The sequence below is a fragment of the Balaenoptera ricei genome, chromosome 8 (genome assembly GCF_028023285.1).
Source record: "Balaenoptera ricei isolate mBalRic1 chromosome 8, mBalRic1.hap2, whole genome shotgun sequence".
NCBI classification, from domain to species: Eukaryota; Metazoa; Chordata; class Mammalia; order Artiodactyla; family Balaenopteridae; genus Balaenoptera; species Balaenoptera ricei.
In genome coordinates, this window is record NC_082646.1 from 94,176,573 (window position 1) to 94,188,839 (window position 12,267).

The 12,267-nt window shown below is 38.4% G+C and overlaps 1 protein-coding gene across 3 annotated transcripts in view; it reads right to left on the minus strand.

The window, feature by feature from the left end:
• Positions 1–12,267, minus strand: part of LRRC4C (leucine rich repeat containing 4C) — a 160,439-nt gene that overhangs the window by 107,643 nt on the left and 40,529 nt on the right. Inside the window, exon 1 of one of the 3 annotated variants that reach the window (XM_059929657.1) lies at positions 8,979–9,059. The exons of the other annotated variants lie outside the window; for them this stretch is intronic. The gene's annotated coding sequence lies outside the window, so the exon portion shown is untranslated. Of the gene's footprint in view, positions 1–8,978; positions 9,060–12,267 lie in introns of those variants that run through there. 3 annotated transcript variants of the gene reach the window in all.

The following is a 12,267-nucleotide window of genomic DNA, read 5'->3' on the forward strand; positions in this document are numbered from 1 at the left end:
TGAAGCCCAGCCTTTGCTGTGGTTGGTGGTGGTTCATTTTGCTTGCCCCACAATCTCTTCCATTCCACATTATTGTACAGTATCCACTTTTCATTGCCCATCACAATTTGTTTTAAAAACGGAATGTTTTCATTACATTTAAGTAGAGAATCTCATGTGGAAATACAGTCAAGAAGGTTTTTTTCGCTTAACTTATGTGGAACCCAAACATCAAAGCGATTAACATAACCAAGCTGGTGGGAAAGATTTTCAACACTTGATTTGGATATTTTGAGTATGTCGGCTATCTCCTGCGTGGTATAACGTTGATTGTTCTCAATTAATGTCTCCATTTGATCGCTATCAACTTCCACTGGTCTACGCAACAGTAGAGCATCGTCACTGAGAAATCTCCAGCATGAAACTTCGCAAACCACTTTTGACACGTTCGATCAGACACAGCACCTTCTCCATACATTGCACAAACATTTTTTTGTTTCAGTTGCATTTTTACCTTTCTTGAAATAATAAAGTATAATAGGCCAAAAATGTTGCCTTTTTCCTTCCATCTTCAATATTAAAATGACTACACAAAAATTCACTGATTTTGATAAGTCTTTTTTTAAATGCAGGCTGATATGACAGCTGTCACATACAATCTAACCAAATTGTTTCGAATGAAGTTAAAGACAACTAAGTGCTACTAGAGCCATCTTACAGAAAAAATCGAATGAAACTTTTGGCCAACCCAATACTTGGCGTTGCCCTATGCATTGTAGGATGTTTAGCACATCTCTGCCTCTATGCCTCCTCCCAGTCATGACAGCAAAATTTCTCCAGACTTCGCCAATTGTCTCCTAGGTGAGGAGGCAAAAGTGTTCCTGATTGAGAATCACTGCACTAGATAGTGAATTTTTGCTATGGATACTTCTGAATAAAAGCCAAAGGTATTCCTACTGCTTAATCTTTATCTCCAAACTTTATTCCAACAACAATACTTTTGTTAAAGTATACATTTTTTATGCAAGTTAAAATACACAGTTTAGGCTAAAGTTTTCTTTGGTTATATTTTGGTTTAGTGGATGATCCACACACTTAGAAACCACCTGATACCTTGTAGGAGGACAAGAGTTGGCTAACTTTATATATATATAGGATGGATAAACAACAAGGTCCTACTGTATAGCACAGGGAACTATATTCAATACCTTGTGATAAACCATAATGGAAAAGAATATGAAAAAGAATATATATATGTATAACTCAATCACTTTGCTGTCCAGCAGAAATTAATACAATATTGTATATCAACTATACATTAATAAAATTTAAAAATAATTTAAAAAATAGTAAAGAGTTGGCTAACTTTAAACAGGTCAGACAGATACTTTCTGGTCATGTGACACTGGGTATTTTATTTAATATCTCTCTAAGCCCCTGGTTAAAGTGGGGCTAATAATGGTCCCTGCCTCTCATAATTATGCAGATTAAATGAAAGATCCTTGTGAAATACTTAGCCTAATACTTAGATCATAATGAATGCCCAATTAATGTTCATGATTATATTATTATCATTACTAATATTTGTGTAATTTTCACAGTTTGCCTTTCTAGTTTATCTTCAAAATCTCAGAAGCCATCATTCTTCCTCTCCAGATTCATTGAAAATATTTACTTAGAGGCATAACATAAATCCGTTGTATGGATATAACTTAAAGTCAATGGAAGTTCAAAATCAAGGCACAGAAAGCAACTGTTGAGAGGAAATATTTGACAATGAAAAGCCAAATACTTAAGTCTATAGACAAGGCACATTACAGTTATAAATCAGATACAAATAGTGAACAATGTTTTCAGCCATAAGAAAAACTTTCAGAAAGTGGTACAGATTTTTATTCTCCCATTCCTTACACATCAACATGACACTAATATTTTGGCTCTTCAACTATTTTTATGTAAAAGAGTTTTAACAGAAACACATGTACTAAACACGAAAAGAAAATATCTAGACTCTCTGGCAACATGTTACCTTCAACCCAACACCATGTGTTCATGCTCTCAAGCCTAAACGTACCTGCATGACCTTATTTGTATTTTTTATTTTTTCCACTCTTATTTTTCCACATGGTATAGATCTCTCCAATTGCTTAAGCTTTGCTGTTTGTATGGTTAATGCCAGAAAACTGTCTCCATATTTGATGATGCCAGTCATAAATGCTGAGATAGTTATAAAGAACAACTGCCCAACAAAGAAAAGAGCCCTTAGGATGCATGGCTTCATTCTGCCCTTTATGGCTTCCAGTGGGCAAGGAAACAACAGCTGCCACAAGGTCACTAGTTCAAGAAAGGAAGTTCGAAGACCCAGGCTTAGTTTTTAAACACATTTTGACCTCTATTGAAGAAAACAAAGCAAATAGCATGCACACGAGAGAACACAAGGAATTTTTAAATCTCAAGTCAGTTATTTCAGATGAAAAAGGAACTCTCCAAAGAGAACAGCAGCTGCTGGCTTAAGGAGCCATAGGCCCTGCCAAATTGTAATATAGCTCTAAATACTCTCCGGTAATTATTGTTTTCCTCATAGGACTGCACAGCTCTCATAGGAGATAACTTTAAAAATTTAATTTGTGTTCTCCCAGAACTTGTGATATATCAACAGTGCTCACCAATATCTATTAATTCTTTCTTTCTCAGACATTGAGAAGACTAGACTTCCCAGCACCCTACCTGTGACAGTCCTCACAGTTAGGTGGGGCCGGATGCCTTCTGACAAATGGAGTGTAAATAGAATATATGTCACTTTGGGGAGGGGAGGCAGAGAAAATCCTCCCTGAGGAATCTCCAGTTCTCTTATCCCCTGTGATAACAATATGAAAGCCACATGTTGAGAAGGGAAAGTCATAAGATAGAAAAGCAGACTGGTCCCCTGTCACATCACTAGAGAGGGAGCTGCACTGGAGAACAGCAAGGTCCATGGTAACCTCAGTAGGTACAAAAACCAAACTTTTGTTGTGTTCATCCACTGGGATTTTAGGGTTGAGCTATTATCACAGTAGAGTTCAGACAATCCTGACTAATACAACTCCCAACACAGTTTCTAGTATGTAGTGAGTACTTAATATGTAGCTCTTTAAAGAACAAATGGAAGTAAGTCAGACAGAAGACAAATATCGTATGATATCACTTATATGTGGAACCTAAAAAAATGATACAAATAAAATTATTTACAAAATAAAAATAGACTCACAGACTAGAAACAAACTTCGGGTTACCGAAGGGGATAGCAGGGGTGGGGTGGAGTGGGGGAAGAGATAAATTAGGAGGTTGGGACTAACATATACACACTACTATATATAAAATAGGTAAACAACAAGGACCTACTGTATAGCACAGGGAACTATACTCAGTATCTTGTAATAACCTATAATGGAAAAGAATCTGAAAAAGAATATGTGTATATATATGTATAACTGAATCATTTTGCTGTACACTTGAAACTTACACAACTTTATCTATTAACTGTACTTCAGTAAAAAACAAAAGAACAAATGGGCAGAGCTAAGAACACATTTTACTAGTAATACCTAAGTCTAGATAGGGATTATAAAGGAAAAAACAACAGTCATCTTGATTTATTTAAAATATCAATTTCTGCATACTTAGCATGTACAGACCATATATCAATAGGCTAAACAGCTCAGGGATGACCCAGTGTGATCCCAAATTGCTGACTAAGGAGCAGACAGGTCATATTCATGTACAAAGAGTATTACCACCATAAAGCAGATCATATATGTTAGGTTCAAAGTTTGAAAATGGATAGAGGAACCTGATTTAAAATGGAGTCGGGAAGCCATAAAGGCAGAGCTCTCACATAGGTACTACTTGCTGCCAATAGAAAACCACCACAACCCTGAACTCTCCTTCTCCCCTAGCAAACTTCTGTTCAACCCTCACCCATTTCTTCCCAGACCTAATAAAAGCTAGCTTCCCCTTTGTTTCTTCAAACTCACCTATGGTTCTCCATAGTTTGCTTGTGCTGAATCGCCAATTCCTCTGCTATCCCTAAATAAATTCATCTGTGCATAACAATAATTGCCATTCATTTCGTTTATGGTCAACAAAATGAATGAAGAGAATGATCTGGTTGGAAGCGAGTGGAACTGTAGCTTTGACTCAGTTCTCATCCTTTCTGTCTTTTATCTAAACGGCTCACCTTGGCATAGTTAAGCTACTCTGTGAACAAAGAAGGATGGCACTTTCACTGCAGCCACCACTGTCCCCTGGTTTTAGCCTGGTGGTAGAGAGCAATTAGAGATCCAGGTTCTCATCTCAGCTCTGCTGGTGGGCACCTGTATGATTCTGATCTTTAAATAGAACCTCCCTTACTCTCTCTTTGCCTGATGATGTTGTCCCCAATGCAAGGTCATGGCAAGGACTGAGCAGCACCGTGTATATAAAGGAGCTAGCAAAGTGTTTGCTACATATTGGTACCCAATCAATGTTGGTTTCATTTCCTCATTCCCTTTCCCTTATTCTCACACCCCTCTCTTTTACCTTCCCCCATAATTCCTTTCAAGTCTTGTTAGTTTGTTTAAACTCAAAAACAAAGGGGGGACTTCTCTGGTGGCGCTGTGGTTAAGAATCCGCTTGCCAATGCAGAGGACACGGGTTCAAGCCCTAGTCTGGGAAGATCCCACATGCCATGGAGCAACTAAGCCCGTGCACCACAACTGCTGAGCCGGTGCTCTACAGTCCAGGAGCCACAACTACTAAGCCCGCATGCCACAACTACTGAAGCCCATGTGCCTAGAGCCCGTGCTCTGCAACAAGAGAAGCCACCACGATGAGAAGCCTGTGCACCGCAACAAAGAATAGCTCCCGTTCACTGCAACTAGAGAAAGCCCGTGCACAGCAACAAAGATCCAACACAGCCAAAAATAAATGAATTAATTAATTAATTATTTTTAAAAAGGGGATGAATGCTAGATGATCGTCAAAACAACCCTCAGTATGAAATATCTATGCCCTTGACATTTGGTTATTACCTGGGATTTGTAATTGACAGCAAGTTACAAGAACCAAAATAATATTTCATAACACCAACATCAGAGCATGAGAAGGAGAAAAGGGAAGTTAAAGAATAAGCAATGACAGAACAAATGACAAAGTGTGCAAAACAACCTATAAACAGTCATAGCTGAATGGAGTTTTTAAAAAAATAGAGTCTCATAGAGTCACCCTTGTCTATAGTTTCCTGGACTTCAATTAATTCATATAAATTTAAAACACATTTTTAGCACAGGTTTGCTTTGCTCAGTGGAATGCAAAAGGATCTGAAATATACACAGTAGACCCTTGGTATCTGTGGGGAGATTGGTTCCAGGACACCCAGTGATACCAAAACCCTCAGATGCTCAAGTCCCTTATATAAAATGGTGTAGTATTCACATATAACCTACACACATCCTCACGTATACTTTAAATCATCTCTAGATTACCTACAATACCTAATACAATGTAATACTATGTAAATAGCTGCCAGAGTGGCAAATTCAAATTTTACTTTTTGAAACTTTCTGGAATGTTTTTTTCTGAATATTTTTGATCCATGGTTGGTCGAATCTTCCAGTGTGGAACCTGCAGACACAGAGAGCCGATTGTATAACAGCGCAAGCTTCACGTTGTTCATCTGTGCTCTTAAGAGAGTATTTTCAGTAGGTGGGCAATAGAGGAGATGGAATGACATTTTTAGATACTTTCTTGTTTCTTTAAGCCAGTCTCAGCCAACACAGTCAATATCCAGTTAAAACAAACACCTCACACTGTAGTTCCTCAAGTGAGCACTGCTCTAGCCAACTGTTTCTTGACATGTTCCTGATTACCTTTGAATTTTGAATGTATGTCACCTCCTAAGATCCCAGACTTGCTCTTGGATTTGATAACGGCTATTATTCTTTGATTAGCCTCACTCCTCTCTGCATCTCATCCTCAGACCACATTGACTGTAGCAATTCCAGATAGTACCCCAGCCCCATCCTACCACCCAGGCAATGGCACCCGCCAGGGCAACTTGCAATCAGATAAGGGTTGTAGAATTATTTTTTTTAGTGGCTAAGTGTCAGCCTATCAAGGAGATACAAAAGGCTTCTTCTTTATGACCAACCAACACTGCAAAGTAACTATCATGGCAAAACTCATTTAAAAAGGAATTTAAATTCACACAAGTTAGAGAAATGAACATCCTTATCGCATCTGAGTGCTAGGAGCTGTAATGAAGGATGACTTAATGGGTAAATGACTTGATACAGAAACACATTTTTAAGGCAGTTTGAAATCCTTTCTCTCTTTCCCCTCCCTGATTCATGTTACCTTCTGAAGTGCTATGTTCCGTATGCTAAGGGGAGGTGTTTATATAACAGATGATCCTTTCTTCTGCAGATTCCAACAAAGTAGGCCCAATGGGAAAAAAAAATCAAAGTTTGAGAGAAGCAACAGCTAAAACGCCACCCTGAGATGTCCTCCCTGCCCTCCAACAATCCCCACTCAAGCTCTAAGCATTAGCCTAAATTCCAAAGAATGATATTGTAATCTCAGCACTCTGTTAGTCAAATTACACTAAACTATGTCTCTTTGCTTTTGCTCTCCATTTATAGACCTACAATATGACAAAGACTTTGCCTCGAGCTATCCTCTGGCCTTCATGTGCAAATGGCCATGTTCCAAATTCTTCCCCTTCACGAAGTCTTCCTAACTCCCTTCCCAGCAGAGCGGATTTCTATTTCTTTGAGATCTCTAACATGATAGATCTTTTTGAGCTCAGTCTGCCTTGTATTTGGTTACTATGTCTGTCTACACTGTCAGTGTGTCTAAAGGTAAACTGAAGGCCCCTGGAACCTAATTTCATGATCCTTACGCTCCTCCCAGAGCCTACTCCACGGCTTTGTAACCTAGTACTTAGTAAATGCGTATTTAACTGAGTTGAAAATATCAAAAAGAGAGGAGCTTCTCACATGGCTTCTTCCTGTTTCATATTTACGTTAAAGAAGTGAGTGACCCAAGCCAATGTAAATACACAACGTGCCAAGGAAAAGTAGAGAGTTCAGACAAGCAATCACATATCTGAGATTCTTAAGGCAGAATTCAATGACCTCTATTAGACAAGGCCTGCTAAAGGAACAAAAAGAACTCAACTGCCTTCCTAATGTGTGGGTTCCCTAGATCTTGTTTATTCTTAATCGTGTTGTATATAAGCCTCTCTCTAGCTGCTATCTTTCAGCCAGAAACCTCAACTAATAGGAACAGAATCTTTTCTCAACACTTAATAAATGCAGAATACTCCTATATTGTATGGCAAGCGGGGACCTTAACCAGGCTAGTGGTATTCCCTGGATATGTGAATCCCAACAGACGTGTGAACACATTGATTTCTTTCCCAGTAAGACACTTAGTTCAGTTTTGGCTACGCCTGTTAATCTGATGGAGCAGGATCTTGCTATTCAAAGTGTTGCAGAGCAGCAGTTATCAGCATCAGAAGGAAGATTTTTGGAAATACAGACTTTCAGACCTCACGCCAGACCTAATGAATCGGAATTTGCATTTGAACGATATCCTCAAACAACTCAAATGTACATAACATTTTAAGAAGCATGAGCCTTGGATATTCCAGCAGCAATATTTCATTTGCATCCTGGTAGTCTCTTTGTTCTAAGCCGTGATTTTATTGGAAAAGTAAAGTATTTGCTTCTCACACCCTCTCCTTCTCAACCCTTCACTGTGTTCTATTTACCCATCCATTTGCTTTAATATGCAGTATAAACAGAAAAAAAAAGATTTCTGTGATGCTTTGTTGTACACATTTCTTTCATATACATTATCTCATTTGATCCTTATAATACCCCTGTAAACACTACTGTATATAACTTGTCAAATGTCATCTAGGTAATAAATGCCTGTAAATCTACATGCCCAATGGTGTAAAGATGCTTCTCCCTATAACTAACAAACTCTTCATATCTCAGAATTCTCTGCATTATAAGCAGTACTTTAAAAATAAAGTTCACATATTTCACAGAGGAGAAAGGATATTTAATGTACCTGACAGATGGAATTTGAAAACACTAGAAAGACGGATCATGACTTTAGGGGAAACAAACAGAAAAGGGATACTACATTTCATGCTCCTCCTACATACTCACTCCCCTAACCCTAACCCTAACCCTAACCCTAGCCCCCAAATTCCATGGAGACAATGACTTGAAACCCCAGGTCTATCTTACTCTTGAGTCTTTTGCCCTTGCTTCTTCCATAACCCAGCTTATTTCATACAGAGACACAAAACATGCACCCTCCTGATGAAAGCTTTTATAGCTGCCATTACATAATGGATTTGCTGTCAGTTTGTCTAAAATGTGTCCGCTGAAAAAATGAGAGTAAAAAAGAAAAGCCAATCCTTGTTTATAAACAAAAGAGTTTTCAACTAACTAAAACCCAACTTGGGCGTTGTTATCCTGTATGGCATGACCTCTTCAGCATCCTTATTCATGTGACCTGAAGTTTTCAGCAATGAGTAAAAAACAATGTAAGGCAATAATAATAATAAAACATAGTGCAGTTTTATGAAGTAGTCGTTTGTAGTGTTAGGATGCAACAGAGTAAATTATCAGTCATATTCAAAAGCAGGGTGCATTTTCAAACTGTTTAATCCAAATCTATGCCCTATACTGAGGGAAGTATCTGTACACAATGCAAAATATGACCTAGAACTTTAGTCTTCATCAGAATGTTTGAACACTGTCATTTAGACACCAAAAGGCATCATTTTTGCATCTTGATTATTGCAAAGTGGAAATCACACTGGTAGTTAAGAGTCTCGAAATAAAAATCACAGAAGTAAAATATTAGAATAAGAAGGAATTTTGGAGAGACCATGTAGACCTATCCCTTACTTCCATTTTATAGACTTGCAAAGAGAAGCCCAAAGAGGCCATGCAACTTACCGCAAGTTCCACTGTTGTCTGCCACTGACTAGCTGAGTAACTCTGGGTAAGTCCCCTCTCTCTCAGCCTCAGTTTGGTGATCTGCAAAATGAGGTGATTGGACTTGGTGATGTAAAATCCCATACAGCCTGAAAATGCCATTATCCCACAAGACAAGGAGCCATAGCCTAGAACATTCCCCCCTGCCAAAAGCAACACACAGGAAGATGAAAAGATATTGAAGTGGCACTTGGCCCTACTGGTGTTCCAGCTTATTGATACTGTATCTCAGCTGGAGACTTCAGAACCTCAGAGGTTGCCGTGCCTACCACAGGCAGTCAGATCAGGAGAGAATGGCTGTTGGCATATTCTTTGCCTGAGAAGTGCTGCAGCTGAAAATCAGTCCAGAGTGATGGTAAATCCTCCCCTCCCCCTTTCAAGGATCTCGTGACTCCCTCTGTCTGGGCTTTGCCTCAGGGATTTCTCCTCAAGGTTCCCTGGACCCCTGGGAATCCAGCCCTTGACCTAACCCCAAAGATGCATTTCCTCCTGGAAGGCTCCCCACCTGGACAAGTCATTCAAAATCAACCTTAAAAGGGAATTTAGGCTCCAGAGAGCTGCACATTTTAGCATCTTTTAATCAGCTGTCTGGCCTTGTCTAGTCTGTAGTGAAACTTTTTTATTTTATTACAATTTTATTATGTTAATAAACAAAGAGTTGGTATACTTAGTGAAAAAGGCAAATTCAGCCTTCAAATGGAGGACCTGTCATGATCACTGGTCAGACTTTAACTACATTCACTTATGTGTCTATTCCTCATTCTTATATAGCAAAGTATCATTGAAATAGCTTCTATTTATTTTCTACAATGAGTTTCCATCTTTCCTTTTTCTTTTTATTATTACTATTTTCTAATGCGCAATCAGAAAGTCAGACAATGGTTTAGGTTTTTTAAAGGACATTTAAATATAACAACTTCACAAGGCAGAAACCAGATATTATGTATGCAAAAGTGGGCACTGACAATGACCCTATCAATGAAGTCAATCACTAAACCAAAGTTTAATTGATTGGGCTCAATTTAATGATGTACACCAGTGAACCTGAAGCATTGTGTCCTATTAGCAGTAACACATTTCAGGAAAGCTAGTATCGACGTCTAAATAATTGTAGACAAAATGTGGTCAACCAAGAGAAGAAGAATTCCATAAATGAAGTCTAATCCAATAAATATCTAGCACTATTATTATCATCTGTTACTTACAGAGTGCTTATTATGTGTTGGTTACTCTCCTAAACACTTTACATGATTGCACAGTTTTATAAATTTATTTATTTATTTATTTATTTTTACTTTTGGCTGTGTTGGGTCTCCGTTGCTTTGCGTGGGCTCTCGCTAGTTGCGGAGAGCAGGGGCTACTCTTCGTTGTGGTGTGCGGGCTTCTCATTGCGGTGGCTTCTCTTGTTACGGAGCGCGGGCTGTAGGCGCATGAGCTTCAGTAGTTGTGGTACGTGGGCTCAGTAGTTGTGGCTAGCGGGCTCTAGAGCACAGGCTCAGTAGTTGTGGCGCATGGGCTTAGTTGCTCCACAGCATGTGGAATCTTCCCGGACCAGGGCTCAAAACCGTGTCCCCTGAATTGGCAGGCAGATTCTTAACCATTGTGCCACCAGGGAAGTCCCCGATTGCACAGTTTTAATCTCACAGAAACACTGGGATGTTAACCTTATCAGAAGACTTGGTGACAGGAAAGAGTCAAATAATGGCCTCGAAGAAGGGTTATCTTGTTGAAAACATGATCACAAAATTTTAATCGGCCTTATTAGGCAAAACCAAGAATGAAAGGTACAGGGAAACCTAGTTTGGCTCAAGTGCCATCTGTAGGAACTGAACAGCAGATATTCTGTGCGTACAGGGAGACTGTTTATTGGTAAAGTACTCAGCATCGGGGTTCTGTGACCAGCTCTCAGAGGTGCTATAGTAAGGGATTCTGGCAATGCATGAAAGTATTGGAGGAGCTCTAAGGACCTGCCAGCCCTGGAATTCTGGATAAAAATAATATTGTGAACATTGAGGGCATAGCTATACAAATAAACAAATGAATCAATACATGGATGAACAATCTTAGAAATTTATACTTGTATGTGTCTCGGTTAAAGTAGTCATTCTACCTTGTGTGAATTCTCTGCACAGCCTTTCATCTTCATTTCTTTTAGATTAGAAGTTCATTGAATCTTGACTCACCACATACTAAATATTAACCTTGGGAAAAGTGCTCATTTTCCTCTTCTATAATAATGGAACCTCTCCTACAGGGTTGTCATAAGGAATATATTAGATTGCATATGTAAAGGATTTAGCCCAGTGCCTGGCACTAGTAAGCAACAAATAAAATTAAATAGAGCTTTTAATTAGTATTAATATCACCATTATTATTTACCACCTTTATTATTGTGATTATTACTAAGCCACAGGTGAACATCTCAGGCTCAGCATCTTTGATTTTAGAGTTTAATAAACACCAACCAATAGCCATCCTTACATTCCAATAGATCAATCAAAACAGCAAAATTTTATCTTCCAACCTTCCAATCTAAATTGAGGAGAGAGAAACAAGCCCATACTACCCAAGAGCTTATCAAAGAAGCAATTCAATAAAATGTTTCAGCATGCTGCTCTCGTAAATAAAAAGAGAATATGGAGTAAGGAAAAGAGAAAAAATAAAATATTTTATTCCAGTCTCTTAAAAGTGATTATTCTTTGAAGCTTGTTTTATGGGTAACAGATGAACATACATTTCTCTCTATCTATAGTGAAAGAACTGTTATACACCTTTACAATTAATTACTGTCTCCAACATTCCTATAATATTAATGTCAAATTCATTTGAATGTGGCTTCTGGAATAGAAGGACTGCCTGTTCACTTCCTTTGTTACTGTAATAACAACTGGATGGACTTTTAAACTGTATAGGTTCAAACTGATTTAAAAAGGAAAATTTCCACACTGTGATTTACACCAATATTTTTCAAACAATTTTAGCACGGAGCGCTTCTTTTTAAAGAATATCTTAGTTCCAGTATAATACCTATCATTGGCTAAGGAAATACTTCATTCTTTGTGGAAGTACTGCAGTACATTCCTAGAGTCTGAAAAGTAGGTAGAAAACCATCCTTCAATCCAAACACCTTATGTTACTGATGAGAAAAATGAATCCCCGAAAGGGAAAGTGATTTGACATTGTCTCACAGCTACTTGATGGCAAAAGTTAGAATTCAGGACTCACTCATTCATTCAGCTCATGTTTATTG